This window comes from Rhyacophila brunnea, unplaced genomic scaffold (assembly GCF_057557595.1).
Source record: "Rhyacophila brunnea isolate RB1 unplaced genomic scaffold, BYU_Rbru_1.0 scaffold_5, whole genome shotgun sequence".
In the NCBI taxonomy this organism is placed as follows: Eukaryota; Metazoa; Arthropoda; class Insecta; order Trichoptera; family Rhyacophilidae; genus Rhyacophila; species Rhyacophila brunnea.
In genome coordinates this window covers 33653286-33678459 of record NW_028233170.1, presented here as the reverse complement: position 1 = coordinate 33678459, position 25174 = coordinate 33653286, and the positions used below count along the sequence as shown (strand labels likewise).

Genomic DNA, 25174 nt, shown 5'->3' with positions numbered 1-25174 from the left:
GGATGCGATTCGCTTTGTGATCGATTCTGTGGAGAGCTCTGGCAAGGACCTCGTTGCCGGGATTTTTCTCGACATAGCGGGCGCGTTTGATACTGCGTGGTGGCCCTTGGTTCTGGCAAAGCTTAGGCTGAAACAGATCCCCGGGGTCCTCTTTGCCTTAGTTCAAAGCTACTTCAGCAATAGGGAGATAACCTACGACTCCGGCCCCAGCCTGATTCACAGGAGGACCACCATGGGGTGTCCCCAGGGCTCCGTCCTGGGACCCCTTCTGTGGAACATTCTGTTTGACGACGTTCTGTCCCTGCCACTGCCTCCGGGCTGCACGCTCGTTGCGTACGCCGACGACTTGCTCCTGCTTGTTGGGGCGACCAGCCGACCGGCACTTGAGCGTGCAGCCACGGACGCCTTGGGCAGAATCCTTAATTGGGGGTTGCTGAACAAGCTGACCTTTGCCCCGAGCAAAACGGAAGCTGTCCTCCTCAGGGGTAGTTCTCGGGTCAACATAACTCGACGGCCGCCCACGGTTCGTTTTGGCCAGACCTCAGTGCGTTTCTCCGAAAGGGTTACGTATCTGGGAGTAATTCTTGATGACAAGCTGTCTTTCGTTCACCACGCCAAGACGGCCGTCTCTAAGGCCAATTCGGCCTATCAGAGAATGGCCCGAATGGCGGGCAGCAATTGGGGACTTAAGCCTAGAGCCCTTAAGGTTGCATACGGCGCAATTTTCATGGGAATTGCCGGTTACGCCTCCAGCATTTGGCATTCTCGAGTAAACTCCTTAACTCTCGTGAGACGCGCACTATTAAGCGGGCAGCGACTTGCGCTGATCTCGCTTACCAAAGCCTACCGCACAACTTCTACTGACGCGCTTGCCGTACTCGCGGGGGTGCTACCCCTCGATCTGCACGTCCAAGTCAGAGGATCGATCACCCTCCTCTTGAGGGGGATCAGCACAATACTCGCCGGTGTCCATCTGACACCACCGCAGAGATCCGAGGACGTTCCTTACAGGAAGACTGTAAGTGACATTGTGTACAAGACCGCATTTGCGGCATGGCAGGCGAGGTGGACCGCCTCCCCCAAGGGGCGGCACACTTACCGTTTTTTTCCAGACGTATTCTGCAGGCACCAAACTAGAAGACTCCAACCTTCGCACTGGATTAGCCAGTTCCTCACCGGCCATGGCAACTTCGCCGCCAGACTCCACGAGTTTGGCTTGATAGTAGATGGGCCGGGTTGTACCTGCGGGCATGACCACCAAGATGTTGAACACATCCTCTGGGATTGCCCGCTTATGGAATTCGAAAGAGCGGAGCTGTTTGCCAGGGTCCGTCCTCACACGGGCCCAATTGGTCATGGAGATCTGGTAGCAACCGAGGCCAACTTTGCGGCATTTGAGAAATTTGCAGCGTCGTATGGGGAGCGGGATAGTCCCGACTCTTCTGTAGACTCATCCATTTCAATTCGTGACACTCAGTATGCGGGTACACAAAGCGCTTAACGTCAGCGGACAGCAGAGCCAGTCCAAAAACAAACATTTTCTTTCTTAACTTTCTTCTTTCAGCACTACGGTGCATGGTTGCAGCATCAGTCCCGTGCAGCTCCGTCTCGGGACGGAATGAGCACTTAAAATCACTTCTTTCAGACACGTTTAAAGCGTCATAGAAAGCGGCCGTGCATATCCACGGTTGTGCATATATGACGGGTGGTGGTGGGCACTTTAACGTAGTTCATTTAAAAATACGTGTATGTTTTATCTCACTTTACCTCTTTTAATACGTCCTCTCTTTGTCTCACTTTCTCCTACACATTTACATAATTATATTTTTCTCTCATGGTTTATAGACAGACACATCGAGACTAGTTGAGTCGAATAATAGATAAATCGGGCGGCTCTCGTGGTGCAGTACTTAAGGCGTTGGCCTTCCATCCGAAAGCTCTGGGTTCGACCCCGGTGAGGACACAATATATTTGTGATTTTCTTAAAGCCTGGCTGTTTGTGATTGTTCAAAATTACTAACAACCACCTTGTATGAAAAATCAAGGACATGGTTATTAATAATTTAAAAAAAATAGACGAATCAAGACAAATGTATAATGTAATTATTAAATTGAACATATTATCTTTTTCAAAATTGCAATCTTACCACTATTTTCATAGTTTAGTTAACGTACCAAATTTATTATTTAAAGAAGAAAAAAAAATGATTATAGTTATTTCATAAACTTAAAAATAATTATGAATATTTAGCACTTGATATAATATTAGTTTTGGAGGCGTGGCCCCTGACCAAAGCTCAAGTGTCCCGGCCGTTGTATTTTGTGAAGAGATGTCTCCGGCGGATCATATGGGTGACTTCATTGGTGCGGGCAGACACGTCAGCCCTTGGTGACGGATGTAATCACAAAAAGGCGGTTCACGGAAATTTGACCGTCTCGGACAGTTGGCCGCAGGCGAAAAGAGAGCTTTGAAATATTATATACAAATTTCAGGATTGTTCACCGCTAATTTATTTACATCATGGTTATCGCATTATTTATAAATGGATAAAAAGAAAAAAATATTAGCTTGGTTTTAAAGATAAAATTTTTCTATATCTTCAATTTTATTTTAAAGATGCACCGATCTGTGTTATCGTCAACATATGTTATTAAGGGTCGTCCACAAATGGCTACCCACTCCTTCCTCAATCATGACACTTCATCACAAAATCTATAAGGTATCCTCTGTCTAAATTACGTCGCATTTTTTAATTCTTCCCTAGTTTTGATTTTCCATCCACATTTTAAATTCATAATTTTTGTATTCTTATGTTTTATGACGTCACATATTTGCAACCCCTCTGTCCCCTTCACCAACAAATCATTACGTTATATTAGGCCCCCTCTTCCCCTAGGATGTGACATCTTATATGGATGACCCTTTATTGTTGTGGAAAGTATTCATACAGTGATTACTACTACTACTTTACAATGTTCGATCCTTAGAGGATCATATGGGCCTCCACAGAGTGGTGGTTGTATTAACAGATTTTTGTTTTCACGAGAAATGGATGTTAGCCACTTGCAAAACCTATTAGGTCCATACTCTGACTCCAAACACAAATTGAAAAACAATATGTGTATTTGCCAGACCCAGGATTTGAACCTGGGACCTACGACATTATAACCCAACGCTTAAGCCGCTCGGCCATCGTGATTATTATTTTTCTTCAATATCAAATTGGGTAGGTGATAGAAGCTTCTAAATTTGTCTGTATATACGAGGCGATTCCGTTCACGCTCTCCGGTTTGACGTAACTAACCCTCCCTACCTTTGAAGTGATGCTACAAGAATGATCTACGCGATGCAGGGTCGACAAGGCAAGAGGCACGGGACTTTACGAGACTTATGTTTGACCAATGTCCTGAGTCTGGAGCGTGACACGATGAAGTAAATGTCTAAGTACGACATTTTTGGCAATGATAACGTACCTATTGCTTATAATATTTGGTAAACTATTTCTTTTATTCAATGAATAATTCACAATATTTGAAAATATAACATTCTATATATTGAATTATAGTTTGTACGAATAATACCTAGCTGAAAACGGCAAAGCAGTAAGCTATATTATATGAAAGCCTTGCTGCACACCTTACATAGCCGTTCCGATACGCCGTAGAAACACACCTTCCAACGCTATATCCTGTTATATCTGTCTGCTTATCTCCGAACGCTGAATGGAAAAGAAAATAAAAGGAGATAAATATACCCGCGCATAGGCTATGGATAGAGTTTGAAACGGAAGCGTTTCCGGTCTAATAGACTTCCGGTAAATAGATGCCGCTGGAAGCGCGGCAGAATGGGGATTCCTGCTCAAACGGGGATGATGCGAACTGAAGCTTGTTTCCGCCAGAATAACGTCATTAGCTGGGAGTTAATTATTATCGATGAACGTATTAATTGGCTATGGGTAACACTGGAGCCACTGCAGTGACGTCATTTTTAAGTTTAGTCCATAATCGTTAAAGAAAATCTTCTTCTATTTAAAAATTGCTGAGAAAAGTTAATAACGCTAATAATTTAATTACCTGAAAGTCATTTGAAATTCCAGATTCATTTATATCAAATATAATACTTTTAAACTCTTAGATTAATTTTTAAGGGCTGTACTTAGATAAAGAAATACCTAACGCCTACAATGAAGCGATAGTAAATATAAAATTTGTAGTTTTCTTTGTTATATTCGTTTTTTTTCACTGTCGAGAATCGTGTCTCAATTTAAATGTTCTAGTTATATTTCTCCAGCCATCTTATGAATTCTGCACTCCGCATAGCTGAAGGTACTAAGATACTATAGGTACTAGAGTCCGTCGTTTAGTCGAACCCGGTGGCGCGTTTGGTGACGTAGAGGCCCAACACATAGATTGATCGTATTAAAATAACAATTTAGATTTTAGTATATATAATTTAATGATTGTATAACTAGTTTGAACTATTTGGAATTTATTTTTTAACTCTTCTGATGATTCAATTACGTCATCTACGTCAAAGAAAATCGCCACTGGTTCGACGAGCGAATAGGCGACCTTCCTCTTCCGTATCGATCCTCGACGTTTTTCTCTCTCCAAATCATCATTTTTCCTTCTGACTAGCATATAAACACGTACAGAATTCTAATGATACATCTTTTAGAAGGCTCGTTTCCTTGATTAGATTCATTAGCAAGCACCGTCGACGCCATATCAAACTACTAGTAATACAACCACAAAACAAGTCGCCACGTTTCAGTGCTGCCAAGGCATATAATGTTATTTTTAAGACGATACATCAGTGAAACGGACAATAATTTTCAACTATAGGCGCGACGAAATTTTGGACTCGCTGCCATTCGGAGAGCGAACGTCGAGGTGTGAATAAGTCAATTTGTTTCGTGATGGCGACGGGGGTATTAATTCTTAAATCGTGTAATGATGACTAAAAACGTTACCCATTTACTTGAAAAAGAAAACATGTCAATGAATACATTATTATTGTTACTAATAGAGCAATAAACAGAAAATTAAATGGACGCATGTTGGATTTATAAGACACATTATATTTCGTTCAGCATGCGTCATTTGCACCAGCAATCCGCGCATCGCCTAGCCACGATCTTTTTAGACCATGCCTCAACTGAGGTATAGCCTTAAGTGTCTATCAATTCAACACACTAGCGATTTTCTGCAAACATCATCAAAATACTGTAATATACATATTATGTACGTAATATAAGATTTGCCAACATTTTACGAGAATAGAAACTGCTGTTCTTCTTCTTAAATCTTCATATTCAATTGCAATGATTAGATATTGTATCTCGCTTGTAGAGTGAATAAATTTAATTAAAACCCGATTTTTATCTACGTCGATCTACATACAATTTGATAAACGGAATCACTACTATCATGGAATATATAGCAAGCAATTGTCAATAATACTAGTCTAATAAAAGACTAATAATATAAGTCTAAAATTATGTTTGTATAAAGTAAATCGTCATACGTTACTAACTATTTTGTTAAAAGAATCGAATATGATACGCTACTGTATGAAAACAAATTACGTTTGGTTCAAACATTCAGCTCTGAAACAGTGAGTCAAGTTCTAAATTGAATAGAATTTGATTAGTATACAACAGGAACGAATTGAGGCTTATGGCTGCCCACATAGCGACACACAAAGTCTTTATTAATAATTTGAATACAATAATTATACATCGTATCTGTTTTACTTTTAGTCAATATTATGTAAACTGTAGAGTGACAGAAATAATCGCCTCGTATTATGTGGGCTTGCTTTTGTCTAGCGTACGGATAACAACATACTATTCTCACGAATCATTATAACTAAAAAAACTACTAAACAAATATTGAGGAACTTTGCACAAATTATACAATGTTGGCAAGTAAGCTTTTAGTGAGCTTTCATCACGATTTTAGATACACCAAAATAAACTTAGGGTAAAATTCGTACAATTAATAATACGAATCAGTCTTTTACTATTTTTACTTGCGTATTTATTACGGAAAAAAATCATGAGCGATTATTAATAATGTATAAAACCTGATTAAAAGATGGTCTTATGATAAATATTGCTAATATACAATAAATAACATGGTGAATTATCATTTTCACTGTTTCTCCTAAGGGGAACATTATATGATATTATGCCCGTATAAAGTATAAGTGGGCTCGGCAGATTTTACTAGAAATGTTATTAGGTGTTCATACGACCCATTTGGTCATTTATAATAAATACGTGATGTTTATATCACAAAAAATATAAAGTATGGTTAATTATAAAAATATCTATAGTATGAAGTGCATGTTAACTAAAATATAAAATATTTAAGAACCTGTATAACGTACATTGACCGGGAAATAATTATTATTATATATTACATTTTTACGACACACAAACAAACAAGTAGACATTTTTGTTTCATTAGCTAATTCGATGTGGATATTGGTCACCTGTCGATGTGGTGCAGATTTTATTAATTGAAATGGATGCTAGTCACTTGCTCAACTACTGAGTGCATGTTTTGGATCCAAACATACATTGAAAACGACATGTAAATTTAATATCAATGACAATAATGACACGCTATAGTTTTCTTGGTAGGTATAAAGAAGACGGCCCTGGACATTGTTCTTTTTTTGAATTTAAATAAGAATCACATACGGTTACAATAATATCACGGATCACTTACATAAAAAACTTCAAACTGTTATTATAGTAAAGTTGATGTGTTCAAGTAGACAAACAGGTGAGCGTAAAAGCGCGGGAAAGTTGGCGTAATGTGAAGTAGTTTGAAAAGTTTTAATGATCTTTCTTTTGTGAAGAGGAACAGTGCATCATTCCAATTGGTTTGTATAAAGTGTGGAAGTTTTGAAATATACGGATAAACCTTCCCGACGGGGTTAAAGGTTAAACTACTTAACACTGTCGAGTAATGAATTTAATCTGTTTTTTTCTTTTAGAAAACAATGTAAGTATTTAGTTTCATCATTCGTTACAACTACGTATAATATCACTATAATTCTAATATGGTTTATTGACAGATGTATTTTTCTTCACCGTGTCGGTTTTCAATAGAGTATCGTTTCATCAGTTATAATTTTATTCAGTTTATGGGATTTTGTTGACATTATATCTTAGTGACATGTTTTGCACTAAAGCGGGTGTTTCTTACTGACAATTCTGCCGCGCTTTCAGACTTGGTCGTCACTCATCAGATATCTGCCATTTTACCATATCATCTCAAGTGTACTCTATCATGTTTATTTGACGTTGATATATGTCCGGAATAAGGCCGGACTAACCCTGGAAGGTGCATTGGGCTAATATATACAAATCCGAGAGTAAAACATATAATAGATAATAATATATGCTCCATATTTTTGTTTAAAACTGAGATTAAACAAATGTTTCGTAGGTTGCCAATCACCTCAGTTCAACTAGGAGTGTGTCTGAATTGAAGTCTCCCAGGATTCCGATTAAATCATATCTGGGATGAAAGAAGTCCCTGGATTTTCAGAGAAAGCCTCTGTTTTAGAAAGGAAAATTGACGATTTATAGCATGGATAATTTATCGATGGACCGAAAAAGCTAATATATATAACTAATCTGATTTTGAAAAAAATCAATTGATGACTTATGAAAACTATTTTTCCGTCTACTCCATCCGTTACTCGTCAACGCATGTATGTCGCGTCAGGCCATGTACGAGTTAACTCGTGCATTCTTGTAAACGCCATAACTTTTGAATAAACTGTTTGTGTATATTTTCTTAAAAATATTTATCATTTTAGTGTGAGAATATTTACGATAAAATCGAGAAATATGTCGATTTGCTAAGTTTTCATAAATATTTATAATTCTGTTTCTATTTCATATTTTTTAAGGAATTTATTTTATTCCGAAAATAGTTGGTATACAAGTGTCATCCTAGTAAAAATTGGCTAGCTGTGACAACGTTAAGTTAAAAATTCCAATACTGTATCCCAAAATTGTCTCGAAAATATTTGGCAACCCTAATTTTTAGTCTTTATTGACTAGCAGTTCAATACTGTGAAATTGCTGGAGCTTTCTCCCTATAGTAAATCGCAAAATGAAATTGTTCATACTGTTATCAATTCAATGAAAGAGCTTTTACAATAAGTACCTACTCATTGTATCCGCATTACTATGTATTCAGTAATGTATAAATTGTAAATATTATTTATTTATGACTTTTTTATGAAAAAAAGTACTTAAACCAAAGCGTCAAGTAATAATTCCGAGAGCTTATCCAAAATACGAATATTACCCTAGACGTGATATTATATTTTACACACAAAAAGTTCAACGGAGTACAAATCTAATACGTATTACCGGATATGTCATGATAGCATAAACTTATCATCAATAACATGCTATTATTTCGGAAACACACATACATTATGCATAGCCCTGGTACGGTATGCGGTAGGCTGAGGAAATTTTACTCTGCCGCACGACATAGATAAATATGCAGTATTTTTCATATTTTCCACTCCAGATTTTTCGTTTTACAAATGGCGAACGTCAGATCTGCATTGTAAATATTACTATAATAAGTGCTTCCATTTTTTCGCCTCTTACACTTCAGGCGTAGGGCGTAGATACACGCACACTCTGTGGAAATATTGTAATAGTCTTTTAAAGAGGATTGTGTGTTAACCATATGCATTGTCAAATATTTTACCTAATATTTTTTATGATTGCATATTATGATTTAAATAAACTGTTTTCGAAAGTTTCCACGACAAATTTTAAGAATGAAATATAATGCCGAATATGTATTAAATTTTCATTTTACATATTATATTTCGCAATCGCTAGTATTTTACAACGTTTTTATTAGCTCGTATTCTTGTTTGTCCGGTGGTTGTTTGTCCAGTACAAATCTTCCAATCGATTTTTAACTAACTTCCCGACTAGCTAGACATTTGAAACTTTTAGAATATATCAGAACACGATGCCAATGCATTCTTTTAATACTTTTAGCCATCTTTAAGCAGAATTGAATTCATTTTTAGTTAATTCTGTTTTGTATGGAAAATTATTTCAGAAAAATCCGTAAAAAGTAAAAGACTATTATTGGTTGCTAAGGCGGTGGTCCTAGCAACTAAATCATGCGTTACTATGGAAATCAAAATGACATTTCAGTATTCTATATTTGTTTGTTTTTTATTTACTTCATATCAAGTACAAGTTTGAGCATATTGAGCATAATAATTCAACAGAAAATTTAAAAACAAGGTATATAAAAAGTTCTTTTTATCTTGTAATTATTTCTATCTTTATCTTTTATATATTTAATTTATGTTTCCACCTCATTTTGAGCCTCCATTTCTTCCATTTATAGAATATATGGAGATTCGAAATAAGGTGAAAACTTAATTATGTTTATTATTAGTTTTTAACAAGTATATACTTACTGAAACTTTTACGACATCATGCTACCTTACAACAGACAACAGAGGACCGAATAAATCTTCATAAGGATTATGTGCATTTAAAAACAAGTCTCCAAGTGGCCACAATGGTTTTATTCAAACATAGAATTGACATTAGACATTAAACATTACGAATTCAATTTGTCACAACTGAACACACAAATTTGTTGTATTTAATTATAATATTATTATAATATTTTGATACAGAATGGACGAGAAAATGGCAGAAAATGGGCTAGTTACATTAAAAAAAAAATTATCTACCCTTAGCTATTTTAATGGTAGATTGGTAAGATACAGTTGCCACGAGAAGCGTGGGTGCTAGCATCGAAAGATCGCGCATCTCTATTGACATTTTTGTGCACTGTGCGAGGATGGCGGGACTTTTGAAATGCATAATAATCAAACGAGGCATGCTTAGGCCAAAAATTGTTTCGACCATAATTATACATCGGGTTAAAAAACCTACTGATGACATATTTATTTACAAATAAAATCCAGATAATATTTATTTTTTGTCATTACAAATACCACACTAAATCCTTCTGGACTCACCATTGTTGAAATAGAAACTAGTCACATTTCTTCCGTTATTTTAATATGTTCACATCTTTTATATCAATATATTAATTTTTTGAAAATATTGAATAGTCTCTGGAAACCTGGGATCCCTTTCGTTTTCTTGATTCTAAAATTCCGTAATTATTAATTTGTATTCCATTTTTTATGATTTATGTTAAAAATAACATACGTTTAATAAAATGTAGGAATAGTACAACCTTTCCACTAAATTTACTAGAATTACGGGATTAACAAAACTGCTTGTATTATAAATCAATATAAGAAACTGGTTGGGCCGATTATGATCCCAATCCAATTCTTAAATCCGCAAACATATCTCATTCCTACTATCCTTATTTATTGTTGTCATCCAGGTGCTTAACTATTTAATGAGCCACCAGTCACCCGTGATTGGTACAAGGGCAGTTTTTTGTAGACCACGACCGTGTCAACTTACTACAGTGTGATCGTCGTCCAAGCAATAATTCAATTCCAGTCTCATTACGAACTCCGTGAAATAAATACCTGGCAAAGCCATCATACCAGCTCTGGTTATTTAACAACCGTAAACACATACACGGTAACTCCCTGCATGGACCCCACGACAAGAGCCCAATGTCGCACCCCATCGACCAGCCATCCAGCCGCCCCAAACTTCAACTTCAAGATCAAGAAATCAAAGAGAGAAACATCCCAGAAGAAACTAGAGACCCTGCCAAGCTCACAAGAGACGATAGCGGCCACTCAAGATGACTCTGAATATGAAGACTTGAATGACGACACCACCTTCGCCTCAGCCGTTCGCAAACGACAGAGGCAACCGACCACCCCAAACGCCACTCAGAAGTCACCACAGCAACTTCAGAAAAAGAAGCCAGCTCCGAAAAATCACACTCCACCAAAACAAAATACCGCAGCGCCACCAGCAAAACCCGCCAAAAACGCCCAAAAAACCAAAATCCCTCCAGTAATACTACACTCCAGACGCGATTATACAACGATCGCTAAGGACATGAAGCTGGCCGGCATTACACCAGGTATTGCAACGTTACAAAAGGACAATACTCGTATCGACTTCGATGACATCATCACATACCGGAAAACAGTGGCGTTCCTCGACCAAAGAGGGATATCATTCAATTCTTACAAGACAGAGGAAGAGAAAACCTACAAGGCCGTCATCAGAGGTATACCGACAGAAACGGACCTCAACGATGTAAAAGAAGAACTAATTGATCTTCAATTTCCGGTAATTGCCGTCCAGAGGATGCGCCGCAGATTCGACCAGGAGCCGTTACCACTTGTACTGGTCGACCTGGAAAAAAGCGACGCGGGAAAGAGTATATTCGAACTAGAGACTCTACTTTACCACCAAATCAAGGTGGAGTCTCTAAGAAGAAAAACAGCCACCGGACAATGCCACCGATGCCAGGGCTTCGCCCACTCGGGCAGCCACTGCCACGCACCACCAAAGTGCGTGAAATGTGCAGAAAGCCATTGGACTCACGAGTGCGATCACACTCGGGAGATGGGCCCGGCCACATGCGCAAACTGCGCTGGCCCTCATCCAGCAAACTACCGGGGTTGCCCGAAATTCCCGCGCCCAGGACAGACCAACCCCAACCACAGACGAACCTGGCCGTCTCCCCCATGGCAGAGACAACCCCAGCCGACCCAGCCTACCCAGAACGAGACCCGCCAAGCCCAAACCCACACACGACCCCAACAAATGGACCATCGCAGCGGTAGGACGACGCACACTAATAACAGGTTAGTCGCTCTCCCTACCCAATTTCCGATTACAAACAACTCGCCCTCCACCAACTCCAGTTCAGACCTAAAAAGTCTGGCAACTGCAATTATCCAATTGCAAAAAACTATGGAGCAAGCTACCGCCATGGTAGCCCAAGCCATGAAACTTGTCCAGCAAAATGGCTACTAAGACCAATCCAGCCTCACTACAGACGGCCATCTGGAACGCTCGCGGTACCTTAATTATTGATAAGGGGGAAATCGTCAATTTCCTATCCAATCACGACATCGACATACTCCTAGTTAGCGAGACCCACCTTAAACCTACTTCCCGCATCCGTTTTCCAAACTACACCACGTACAGAACGGACAGACCAACCAACAGGGGCGGCGGAACCGCTATTTTTATTAAGTCTCATATAGACCATTGTGAGGCACCTCCAACCACACAAAGCCGGGCACTAGAATCATGCTCAATCATAGTTAATACTCGCTCCTCCGGCAGCGTTAAATTCACGTCAGTCTACGTTCCTCCTTTCAAAAAGGACGATTCTATTACCAGAACAGATCTAGATAGCCTACTGGACACTAACGTTACCTCAGTAGTCATTGCGGGCGATTTCAACGCTAAGCACTTAGCTTGGGGTGGCCGCTCTTCAGACTTCAGAGGTAAAATGATCTACGAATTCACTGACGATAATAACATAACCTTAGCCGCTCCATCTGAGCCCACGCACTACCCAGCTAATAACACACATCAACCTTCTATTTTAGATTTTGCTTTACTCGCGGAAACTGATTTCATTCACGAAATCAGCGTAGTTAACGAACTATCCTCAGACCACAAGCCGGTACTTTTACACTTAGGAGACCCATCAAATGTGGTCCTAGCAATTAACAGACGTATCAGAACCCAAACATCATGGGAAGACTTTAAATCATCGTTAGAGGAAAAGCTCACGCAACCAACCCTTCTCAACACTGAGGAGAGCATAGACTCCGCAGTCGCGACATTCACGGGCGAAATACTAGATGCCGTAAACGCAGCCACTATAGTTAGACCATCAAATCATACACTCCGCCCAGACATATCACAGCGCCTTAAAGATAAAATCAGAGAGAAAAATAAAGCACGTTTGGAATGGCAGAAGCAAAAACTCCGCGCATCCAAAACGATTTACAACAGGTTGATACCAGAGATTAGGAAAGAATTAGCCGAACTTGATGACGCCAGCTGGTGCCAAAAAGTCAATAATTTAGTCAAGGGCAGCCCACCATACTGGTCCCTAACAAAACTCTTAAGACAGACCAGGCAGAAGATTACACATATTCAAGGACCGAATGGCCCAGTATACTCTTCTATAGACAAAGCTGAAGCATTTGCAGTCAGCATAGCAAAACAATTCTCTCCAAACACTATAGACAGGAATAATTCAGAAATAGTTAATCATGTCAGACAAATCACCAGGAAAGCCAGGGATATTTACAATAAGAGGTCAGATCCTCCCCCAAATCCTCTAACACCGGCCATGGTCACGGAAATCGGTTGCCTCATTAAGTGGCTTAATAACCGAAAAGCCCCTGGTAATGACGGTCTTACAAACAGAGCCGTCAAAAACCTCCCAGACAGAGGTATAGAAATACTTACGCAGATAGTTAACGCCAGCTTAGAGCTCCAATACTTCCCAGCAGCCTGGAAAGTAGCGGACATAGTCCTTATTCCAAAACCCGGCAAGGACCTGACGTGTCCAGAAAATCACAGACCTATTAGCCTATTACCGACTTTAAGTAAAATCTTTGAACGAGTCATAAAACGCAGACTTCAAATCATGATCGATGAAACAGACCTCATCCCAGAAATCCAACACGGATTTAGGGCAGGACATTCGACCAACCATCAACTACTTAGGGTAATCGAATACATAACTAAAGCTTTTAATTATAAAACCTTTACAACAGGTCTCTTTCTAGACATAGCAAAAGCCTTTGATAAGGTCTGGATCAAAGGCCTTATAGTCAAGCTCTCAGAATCAGGACTCGACACAGCCATGATCAACATGATAAGCTCCTTTCTCCGGAATAGGAGCTTTAATGTTAAACTTAACGGAATTAGATCCTCAACAAAAATACCCACAGCCGGAGTCCCACAAGGATCCGTGTTAGGTCCCACCCTGTACAACTTGTACACAAAGGACATACCGATTCCCACCGACAGTTAAGGTAGCTCGACCATCGTTGCCCAATACGCAGATGACACAGCTATCCTAAGCAAATCGCTCAATCTCAACAAAGCAATTATGCAAGTCCAGACAGCGGCAAACCAAATATCCAACTGGTGCGATAAATGGCGTATTCAGATTAATCCAGCTAAGAGCGCTGCCATTCACTTTGCCAGGCATACGAATAGGCACCGCCTTAAAATGATAAATCTCAAGATGCACAACCACATAATCCCTTGGGATAAGTCGGTTAAATATCTAGGTCTTACGATAGACAACAAACTCACGTTTAATAAACACATACTAGAGAAAAAACGCCAAGCCGTAATAGTTAACGCAAGACTTCGACCCATGATGGGCCCCAAGAGTAAACTGTCTACTCGAGCAAAACTTCTGCTCTACACAGCAATCACCAGACCAACAATCACTTACGCAAGCCCCATATGGGCTTACTCAAATCCCCGACACATTAAACTCTTTCAGACTATTCAAAACAAGACATTGCGACGAATCACGGGCGCTCCGTGGTATGTACGCAATACCACACTTCACAGAGACCTTAACATTGAAACCATCCACGATCATATCATGAAGTTGTCGAAGAGATTCTACAAATCCATGATAAACCATCCCAACGCGTCTATTAAAAATTTATTAATCGAAAATGGAAGCGACACAGACTACGTCTATAGGAGGCCGAAGGCAATCCTGCTAGACAAGCTTCCACCATAGTTCCTTCACATCCTCACCACAGACTCCTTCTTACCCAAGCGACTAATCTGTTATTTTTCAGTGCAACAAGAAAAGACATTGATACCCGACCTCCCCCCGAGGATAATAAAAGATGAAGGGCACCCCGCCGCCTGACATAAGTGCAGGCGGAGGGAACCTTCCTCCCTAGTATTAAAAAATTTAAATACACACACATTTATCATGACTCAACACAGGGACTCAAGTATAAAAGATTAAATACTGCTCGGCGGGGTTGGACAATCGGACTATCAATGTCAATGCAGAGATCTTCACCGGAATCCACTAGACCAATGATTTGACCTGAAGCTGGGTCATATCATCATCCTACACCTTGTATTTTATGTTTGTATCCTTTCTTTTTTGTTAACTATCTTAACAAAGAAGAAATGTTTGTATGTGAGTACAAAATCGGTGCGTGCACTTGTATGCAATTACAAGGACAAGCACCTTGCCAAAGCCTCTCAACGCCATCATACATAGATGAAGGAGATAGGGGGCATAGCCCCGGGACTCCAATTAAAAGTAAAAAGGCAATATACTAAACAACAAACACGGTAACTCATCAAACAAGTATCCATTCGAGTGTCATCATTAACCCCAAAACCTCAGTGTATCGTGTGACTGATAAAACAGAACCAATTCCATACTAATGCGTGAGTGCATGACTCGGGACCTGCTTCAGCCATAAAGCCGAACAACACCAATGTTAGTGCCTGTATTAACTCCCGTTTAAATCGCCCCCCTCAGATACGGAATTCACGACCTAAATTACAGTTTTTAAAGACAGCACTTTAAAGACAATCGCTAAGTTTATTAATATAAATATAGATATAAGAATATTGTAGGATTCTATTGCTTGACCACTGGATCAGTAGCTATCATAGGATGAATAGTTGTGGCTCGTTCGTTACTTAGGGAAATACAACTGACCTACGTCGTTCGGGAAAGAAATTTCACCCCACCCCTCGACTTAGATAAATATGCTGTATTTTTCATACTTCCGCATCCAGATTCCCCGGTTTACAAATGGCGAATGTCAGGTCCCCGTTATAAATATTATGATAAGTGCCTCAAAGTTTTCGGCGCGCCAAAAAGAAATTTCGGGGCGTCGCGGCGGTGGACAGGTCTTCATTATGCAAAATTAACAGGCCCAGCGAGAATACAAGAATTTAAAGTTTCAAAAGAAAATATCTCTTAGCCGCTGCTTACACATTGCCTCCCCGCAAAGTCATCGGTAATTTAAAGACATTAACATTTTTAAAGCGTTAACTTTTTTTTTGTTTGCTTACAGAAGGGATCGCTTTTTCATTTTAAGGTGTTGTTTCGGTTAAATTAAACATAAAACGCCGCCGCTGTTTTATTTAAAATTAAAAAAAAATGAAGTAACTGCTTATTAAAGAATACTATAGAGATTTTCAACAGGGAAAATATTTATCTTCCTGTGATACTATGCGGCAAAGCAAAAGGTAACTACCACAAAATGACAAACAATTCTGACACAGATATGAAGTACTCACGTTTATGTCAAAAGCTACACCCGCGAACATTTTTGAATCCAGACCCTTTGATGTCAAATTGTTTCCAAAAAAATATCTTTACTTTTCCGACCATGTCCGATCCTAATAGGAACATATGGCCCTCCACAGAGTAGAGGTTTGTATTAACAGATTTTGTTTTTTACGAGAAATGCATATCAGCCACTGTCTCAACCTATTAGATCACACACAAATTGAAAAACAATATGTATACTTGCCAGAGATTCGAACCTGGGACCCACGACGTGACGTTTACTTTTATAACATCAAAATTAGAATTTAAAAACTGTATTGCACATGAAAATATACATAAATTCAGATGTATTTCTAAGAAGCTTTCAGCAGCTTTGCTTTTTGAGTTTAATATGTGATACTGATAGATAAACTGTTAAACTAATTGATAGACCCACTAAATATTTTATGTATTATTCAACAAATACTATTTATTTTATTTGTATATTGAGTAAATTTACTAACTTTATAATAATATTATATTCGATCAAACAAATGAATATTCATTCTTACATTACAATATAACATATTTGGCGAAATATAAGAAAAAGTAAAATACAAATTTGGGAGAATGTGCATATCATTTTCCTGACATAAAGGTGAATGTGTAATCCATTCTGACAAAAGAAAGAATGTGCAATACTTCATGCCACCGTTCAGAATGACAGTTGTGATTGCGAACACTATGGCAATTTTATTCTATGCGAATTAATTAACTATTTTTTATTTAAAAAAAAAATATAGATGAATAAGATATTTCAACATATATTAATTTAATATATTAATGTATGTATGGTGAATTATTATTTTTATAGAGTGTGAAATTCTGTAAAATCCTGTAAAATTGTGTAAACAGCAGTTATAACCGTCTCCCATCACAGTACAGGACTAACTAAAGCAGGGGTGGGCAAACTTTTTGGATGGAGGGCCAAATTCAAAAATTCAAAATGAGCGGCGGGCCGCAAGTAAAATACCATTTTTAGATAAACACTATTTATTATCACGAAAAATAAACACTACAAAAAATAATGAGAAGAATGAATTTGTTGTATATTTTTTAACCTTTTTTTTTTAAATTCAGGTGTTAATTTTGTAGTTGATATTCTCAAAACTGCTTGTAAATGAGCATCGGGGATATTTGACCGTAAAGAATTTTTATTGAGGTTCATGATCGAAAATGTTTGTTCAGATATATAGGTTGATCAAAAAATAACAAACATTTTTCTTGCAGAAGTTGTTCGAATTTGTCTGAATTAAGGGCATTGTAAAATTTGGAGATTTCTTCACAACGATGCAATTCTCTTAAATCAGTGTCACACTTCAGGTCAATAATCTCAAGTTGTAGCTCTGTCGGTACACTATCAATATCTATTGAAAATGGATCGCGTACTATTGCTAAACAAATTTTAATCTCTGTCAATATTTATTTTTTTAATTATAAAAAAGTTATTCGTAATCAGAAGTACAATTTATAATGGCGGGCCGCAACAAAATACCCGGCGGGCCACATGCGGCCCGCGGGCTGCAGTTTGCCCCCCTCTGAACTAAAGTGTTATTGCATTTTTAACATTTGTAACAATACCTATAATATATGACACACGATATGTCACTTCAATGCAATATAATATAATAATATATTGCCATGTAAGTACGTGGATTTGATACAATTTCATTAATGTAACAAAATACTACTTCTAGTCATATGTACAATGTACAAACCGTGTAGCAGAGACTAGTTCGCATCTTTGAATTCCGCAGCTAAATCAATCATCATCTCTACGATCCAATGTAGACCTAAGTCGCCTGTTAAAGAGGTTTCTTAACAGATTTTTTGTACGAGAAATGTTTGTCGACCATTCATCCAAACACACATTGAAAAAACATCATCTTAATTTACCTGAAGTAAGACTATAACCCACAAACCATGACTTCATCATTCTGTCACTCATATTTCCTGGCCGCTATCAAATACGCATCTTCTTTTTCCAATTGATTTGTATGTTTAGATATAGCGAATGGACCGACTACATGTAACAGCCAATCCTCATAAATTCTATTTAGATACCACTCATTTCATTAATTTAATAAAGCAATCTTTCAAATTCACACACACATATATATATAACTAATATAAGAAAATTTCTAAAGAGTTATTTTTTTCACAAAACACAGAAGAATATTCCATATTTAATGATACAATAATTTAAAATTTTCAACAACCCCAAGCTTTGTCCGCATATTTCCAATTCTGATCTACATCAATAATAGCTTTCCACAATGTATCGAATATTTATTCCCATAAATAGCAAGTCACAGTTGATGGAAGATGGCACTCTACCAACACGCCTCGGACTGAACAGACCTCACCGCGTGTTACTTTGCACGGTTAACTTCACTATCCTCAATTCACTCGAACAACCTCTCTTTCATCCGCAGTATCAACCCTATTTATTATTAAAAAATATTCACTCAAAACATGTCCGACATGAAGGTATAAAAAAAAATATTTTCTGAATACTAGTTACAGTTAGTAGTGGATGTTTTATTATTAAAAATGATAAAGGTTAATTAAGTGAAAATTAATTGAGTTAAAACAAACAAAAATACCATCATTTTAAAGTATGTATTTATATTTTAAAAATCATTATCTATTTGCGAAATAATATAAATTCATTTTTACTACACAATTTTGTCTAAGGAATCTTTTTTTAACTGAAGTATTTTATTATATTGTAGTTAGTAAACTGCGTTCTATATTATTTCCTTGTACTTAATTGTAGAATAATAAACACTTAAATACATACATTAAAGCTACAATCGACAGTTAATCATTTTTTGTAGTTTGATTTGGACATACGATGTTAGAAGATGGTATTACGGCTGAGAAATATCAAAATATAAACTTCAATAGTATTTCTCTGATAAAACATTTTCCGATGAAACAAAAAAAGGTGACGTCAGATCGTCGGATCTATCGGCCAGGGCCAAGACAATCCTGCGGCATTAGGCCGGAGTACCATAAATCTTGTCAGCGGTTAGTTGTGAGATAACCGAGAAGACATGTCTCCAATAACAAGCAAGCCTTAAATTAAGATTTGTTGCCCTTAATCCCCAGAAAAACGAATAGGCTTACGTTTTATCATAACGCTATAAAATCATTTGCTTACTTAAAGACGAAACCCGGGTCGCAAAAAACGACTCAAATGGAATATCACAAAACATCAATTAGAATTTACATTAAAATTCTTTCGGTCGATACTATTGTACATAGTTAGAAAATACCTCATATATTTATATACTTACTAGAAAATTCTTTTTCGACAAAAATATGACGCCCGACGGGACTTGAAGCAATTAAGCCTATTTAATTATCCTAATTAATTACGACGAACTTAACTAATGGTTGACTATCCTAATTGGTTAAAGCACATTGGCACGAATCCAGTGGGTACATGTTCAAGTCCCATCGGACGTCGTATTTTTTTCGAAAAAGAATTTTTCTAATAAGTATATATCTAAGGTATTTTCATATTATGTATTTTCAATATATATAATGTTTCATTCTCAATCTTGTGAATTATTTATTAAATAAAAGAAATGGTTTATTATATATTTTTTCGGTTCTTGTCGGTTTAAGGGAAGCTAGCGGCAAACAAATTTTGAAAACAGCCGATATACTGGATTATTTGTTAGGTTCGGTTAGGTTGTTAGGTTAGGTTACGTTATGTCAGGTCAGGTTAGGTTAGGTTTTAATTCTTGAATAGTTCATGAATTTTGAAAAAATTGGTTATGAAAATTGGCGCGGTTCCCGCCTGGCTTCCCGTAAACCAACTTGTACCTTATTTACTGGAAAAAAGAAAATTTTAAAAATATAATTTAAACGATTTCAAGAGCATAATAAGAAAGAACTCAATAAACTGAAATTCCAATTCCATCTCAGTCGATAGTATTAATTTTTAAAGACTTTAATATTACAACAATTCTATTGAGTCCCTTGTGCTCAACGAAAATATTACCAATTTATTATATTTTTTTCTACTACATTATAAAAATAAATGCGATAAAGTCGATAGCGTCACAGGGTCTAGTTTTTAAATCTAATGCCGCGGGTACATTGCACGAGTTGTGTTTTATCTTCTAATATCACGGTCTACTTATTTCAAAAGTCATATTTTCAGGGCGCGCGATCTTCGGGCACTATTGTGCCCTAGATTTACAGCGCCATAAAGCATTTTTTACGCTTTATTTCTGGCCGGCGAATAATATTCATCGCATTGCGTCACGACCTCCACACTATCATCGGGTTAATTCAGCTTTTCCACAAAAGTAGAGGGCGCGCCCGACACATCGCTTAAGGGCACGGTGGAACTTCATAAAAACCGAATAATTAAATGATTATACTCCAGCTAACTATGAAACAATAATATTACGGCACGCGAACAGAAGTGCGTCAAACAATATTATGCTAACTATGTGTTTATGTATATGGATGATTATCATAAGCGTCATATATTATTAAGCCAACCAAAGGAACAATGTATTTATATGTATGTAGCTCAATTTAGAAAGCGCTTCAGTCAGTATTAAAAGCCATTAGTTAAAATTTGTCGTAAGTATGACTTCTTTAGCATTGTGGTGTTGCGATACCCGGGAGATACAGGTTTGATACCGGGTGTCTTACTTTTTTCAAAAAGATTGGTTTTAATATATTTTCTCAGAAGTGTTTTCAAAATTATGTTTAAATTATTTATAATGTTACATTCAAGTTAAATTACAAATTCAGCTATCTATTAGAACACTGGTTCCCAAACTTTATCGTGACGCAAAATCTTTTTGTAATAGCCAAGTAACCTGCGACGTTTTAAATATAGTGAATAACACCATTAAAAATAATCATAAATTACGTGGATAACCATACTTAATTTGAAAATTCAGTGCGTAGGTTCGAATCCTGCTAAGAGTTTTCAAAAAGATTTTTTTTAGTGTTTCAAATTTTGTTTATTCCACAAAAGAATGTTACATTCTTAAATTTTCTAAATTATTCGTTGAATAAAAATAATAGTTTATGTACCTATAATAATAATTGATAATTATCAATCATCATAATATTTTCTTTCGCTTTGTCTGTGTTTATAAATTAATTCAAAATAAAAGCTAAATATTTAAAATTATTAACGCACGTAAAATAAAACTGCACCCCAGGCGACATTTTCTTTATTATGCATGGAAAAATTTTACAAGAAAGGTGTATGAAAATGTGATTATTTATTGAAATTAAGAGATTTATACGGGAAATCAGTTGAAAACTTAATATTCGTTTTTCACTTAAAATTTTTTTTTTCTTGAAATATTGGACAGTCGTCCATTCAATCCATATGGTTCATGTTTTGAATTCAAATATACATTGAGAAAATGGCTGTGAAAGTTGCAGGATACGAATACGTGATCTAAGAAGGATTTACAGATGAGCTTGCTATTCTCTATTCCACTACAGGTGTGTGTGTGTGTGTGTTTTTTTTTTTAAGTAAGTCGAATAGTAACCTCAATATAAAAAGGTGATTAACCTAAATATGTATACAAGCAAACATTTTAGTTATACAAGATGAAATTATATTGTTACAAAAATATTCGAGGAAATATTTGCTTAGCTTAGCCACTCATTAACTTTGTTCAAATACCATTTGACGTATGCGTGTTTAATAATAATGTGTTTCAAAGCCACCATTTTGATTGAACCGTCAATCAGAAAAAATCCTTCTCTAATGGGATTTTCAATTTTCCCGTCAAGACATTTTAGGTATATCTTTTGACAAACGAACGAGCCAAAGCAAAGTTCAATAATGTTTATATTTTCAATCCTAAAGGGAAATGAGAGAACTGGTTTTTACTTATTTAAATTCAATATACTTAAGCAGGTTATATTATTTTGTTCAATGATATATTCAACCATGGGTAGGTTATATAATATATCCCGTAGAAAATCAACTTCGTTGGGGTTAAATACTTCTGAATTTAAATTGTTAGGTTTTGATTGGTCTATCTATTATACTAATTTACAAAATTGTACTGTCCATCTTTCCGTGTCCATTTGTTGTAATATAACTAAAATAATTACAAGATAAAAAGAACTTTTTATATACAACGTTTTTAAATTTTCTGTTGAATCATATAAACTTGACTTGACAGCTTAAACGATCAAAAATTTTTTTACTTGATAGAAATACTGAATAATGAAATGTCATTTCATATTGATTTCCATAGTAACGCACGTATATATTATTTAATAATTTAGTTGCTAGGACCCCCTAGCAACCAATAATGGTATCGAAATAACTTTTCATACAAATCAGAATTAACTAAAAATTAATTCAATTCTACCTAAAGATGGCTTAAAGTATTAAAAAAATCCATTGGCATCGTGTTCTGATATATTCTAAAAGTTTAAAATGTCTAGCTAGTCGGGAAGTTAATTAAAAATTGATTGCAAGATTTGTACCGGACAAACAACCACCGGAAAAATAAGAATACGACATAAGAAAAACGTTGTTATAAAATTTACTGAATCAATTTTATTGAAAGTTGCACAGATTATAAACTACATTGCTGGTACCAAGTATAGATTTAATTTCCTCTGGTACCATATAGGTTTCCATAAAATCTGCAACTAAAAAACAAAATTCGTTTTAATAATACTATCAATCAATCTAAAACCTTCATTGATAGGCGGATTTCAGTTAGGAATGAAAACCAGACCGTCGTCGATTTATTTTTCGAGATAATTGCCTTTGAATAACTTATAATTCGATTTTTTTTTTATCAAACTCTAACTAACTTGAATACGGTTGGCATGAAGAAAAGATTTGAAACTATCTAGAGTAACTATCTAGAGTAACTTAATAGTACGTGGCCAAGTGTTGCATCGTAGTGACTTTAATATGACGAAAAAACTGTCTTATTTTTTTATCGCAATGTGCATAGCCAGGTATCTGAATATGTTGACTTTTCGATGATTTATCTGTCGCTGTATGTTGGTACAATATATAGCAAATTTAATTATACCTATCATTAATAAATACAGTTATTATCTGATTTTTTAAATACATATATATTTCGAGAAAAGAAATATATTAGATGGAAAGACTTATTTAGTTAAAGAAAAGAGATTTTGTAATATAAAGACAAGACGCAGCGCTGATAATGTAATATATTTAGAAAAAGAAATAAGAAAGAGTTCTATATGATCAGTAAGCCTATAAAATGAAATCCAATTGTTGTAAAAAAGGAGACTTGAGATCTCGACGATTTTAAATGAAATTTCATTTACTGAGATGAAAAATGGACGATATCGAAATCAATTGAAAGGCAAAAAATAATTAATCTTGTAACAACCAACCGCTGTATTCATAAAAAAAAACGATGAAATATTGTTATCCAAAACATCCTTAATCTATAGGTATATAGGTTGATCGATTTATATAAAAAAATATATTTTGTATGTTTTTTGGCTATTCATCGTGTAATGACGTTGATAATAATAATATATATACATGTATTTGAGGTTCTTTAGGAAAAAAATATATTTTGCTGTAAAGTACATTGAAGTGATTTTTTTTCTTTTATGTATTTAAGAACAATATAATTATTATCAGATTGTCTTGTAAAAGTTATATTGAATGTTGAATAGCCTGAAATACACAGTCTGTCACACAGGGTTACGGACTGTCCAGAATTGGTCAGGATTATTTTGGAATTGAAACATCAGTCCGGTGTTCTGGATGGATTATAAACGGGACACAATATATCTCGAAATACAACATAATGCCATCACCTAACTGGATTATTTTTCGAGTTTTAATGTACACACAAAAACAACTACTATTTATTTGTTTTCTATATTACTTTTAATATTTTTTATATAATGAAATGTTTAAATTATTACACATAAGTAGTTCTTTTGAATAGTATTTTGTAAAAAAAATCACGTTTTGAATTACATTAATTTAAATAAAACACAATAAGTAGTACCTACTTTAATTATTCCATATATCATGTAGATTAATAATAGTATTTTTATATTCCGTAAAATGGTCGAATGTGTATTAGGACTATATGAACGGTATTTATTATATAATAACCTATATATACGAACGAAATCGATGGTTCTTCTTCCAGTCGTATCTTCACTTTTTCTTGAATGGATGGAAACCCTGGTATTAAAAAGCTTCCAATATTATAAAACGCAAAATTCAATTAAGCAAATTATTTTGTTTAATTGAATTGAAATGAATGGAAAATTGTTTATACGAGCGGTCCAATTAGAGTGTTTTTGAGTGGAGGATATTACACCGTATGTCATATCGCTCAAAGCGTTAATTGGCATGTCAACATTTTACGGTTTTGATTTCAGATAATGTCATAATTTATTCATTCGTTAATGTCTCGATTTAAAGCATACATGAAATAAAATTATTCCAATTGGTTTTTTGAGGTCGTGTGAGTTAACATTAATGCACATAATGTCCAACTCTCGCTTCAAATAAAACACATTTGATGTCAAAGAAAAGAAAAAATATACAATAATTTATTACTCTTTTATTATAAATTTGTTTCTTAGTTATAATAAAAAATTACCTGTGGTACATTTTTTTTAAAGAACCTTTTTAAGTAGGTACATAAAACATAATAATATTTTGTTAAGCTTTTAGGCAGTCAAAAAATATTTTATAATATAAAACATTTCGAAAAACGACTAACATTACGTAATAAATGCTCTAAATAAGAAACGAACACAGACAAATAAAGAATAATATATAAGTACGTCATGAAAATTAACT

General features: G+C 35.9%; 1 protein-coding gene across 2 annotated transcripts in view; it reads right to left on the bottom strand.

Moving 5' to 3' along the window:
• The window catches only part of LOC147066339 (uncharacterized), a 615499-nt gene that overhangs the window by 65832 nt on the left and 524493 nt on the right, over positions 1-25174 (bottom strand). The gene's annotated exons all lie outside the window — the stretch shown is intronic.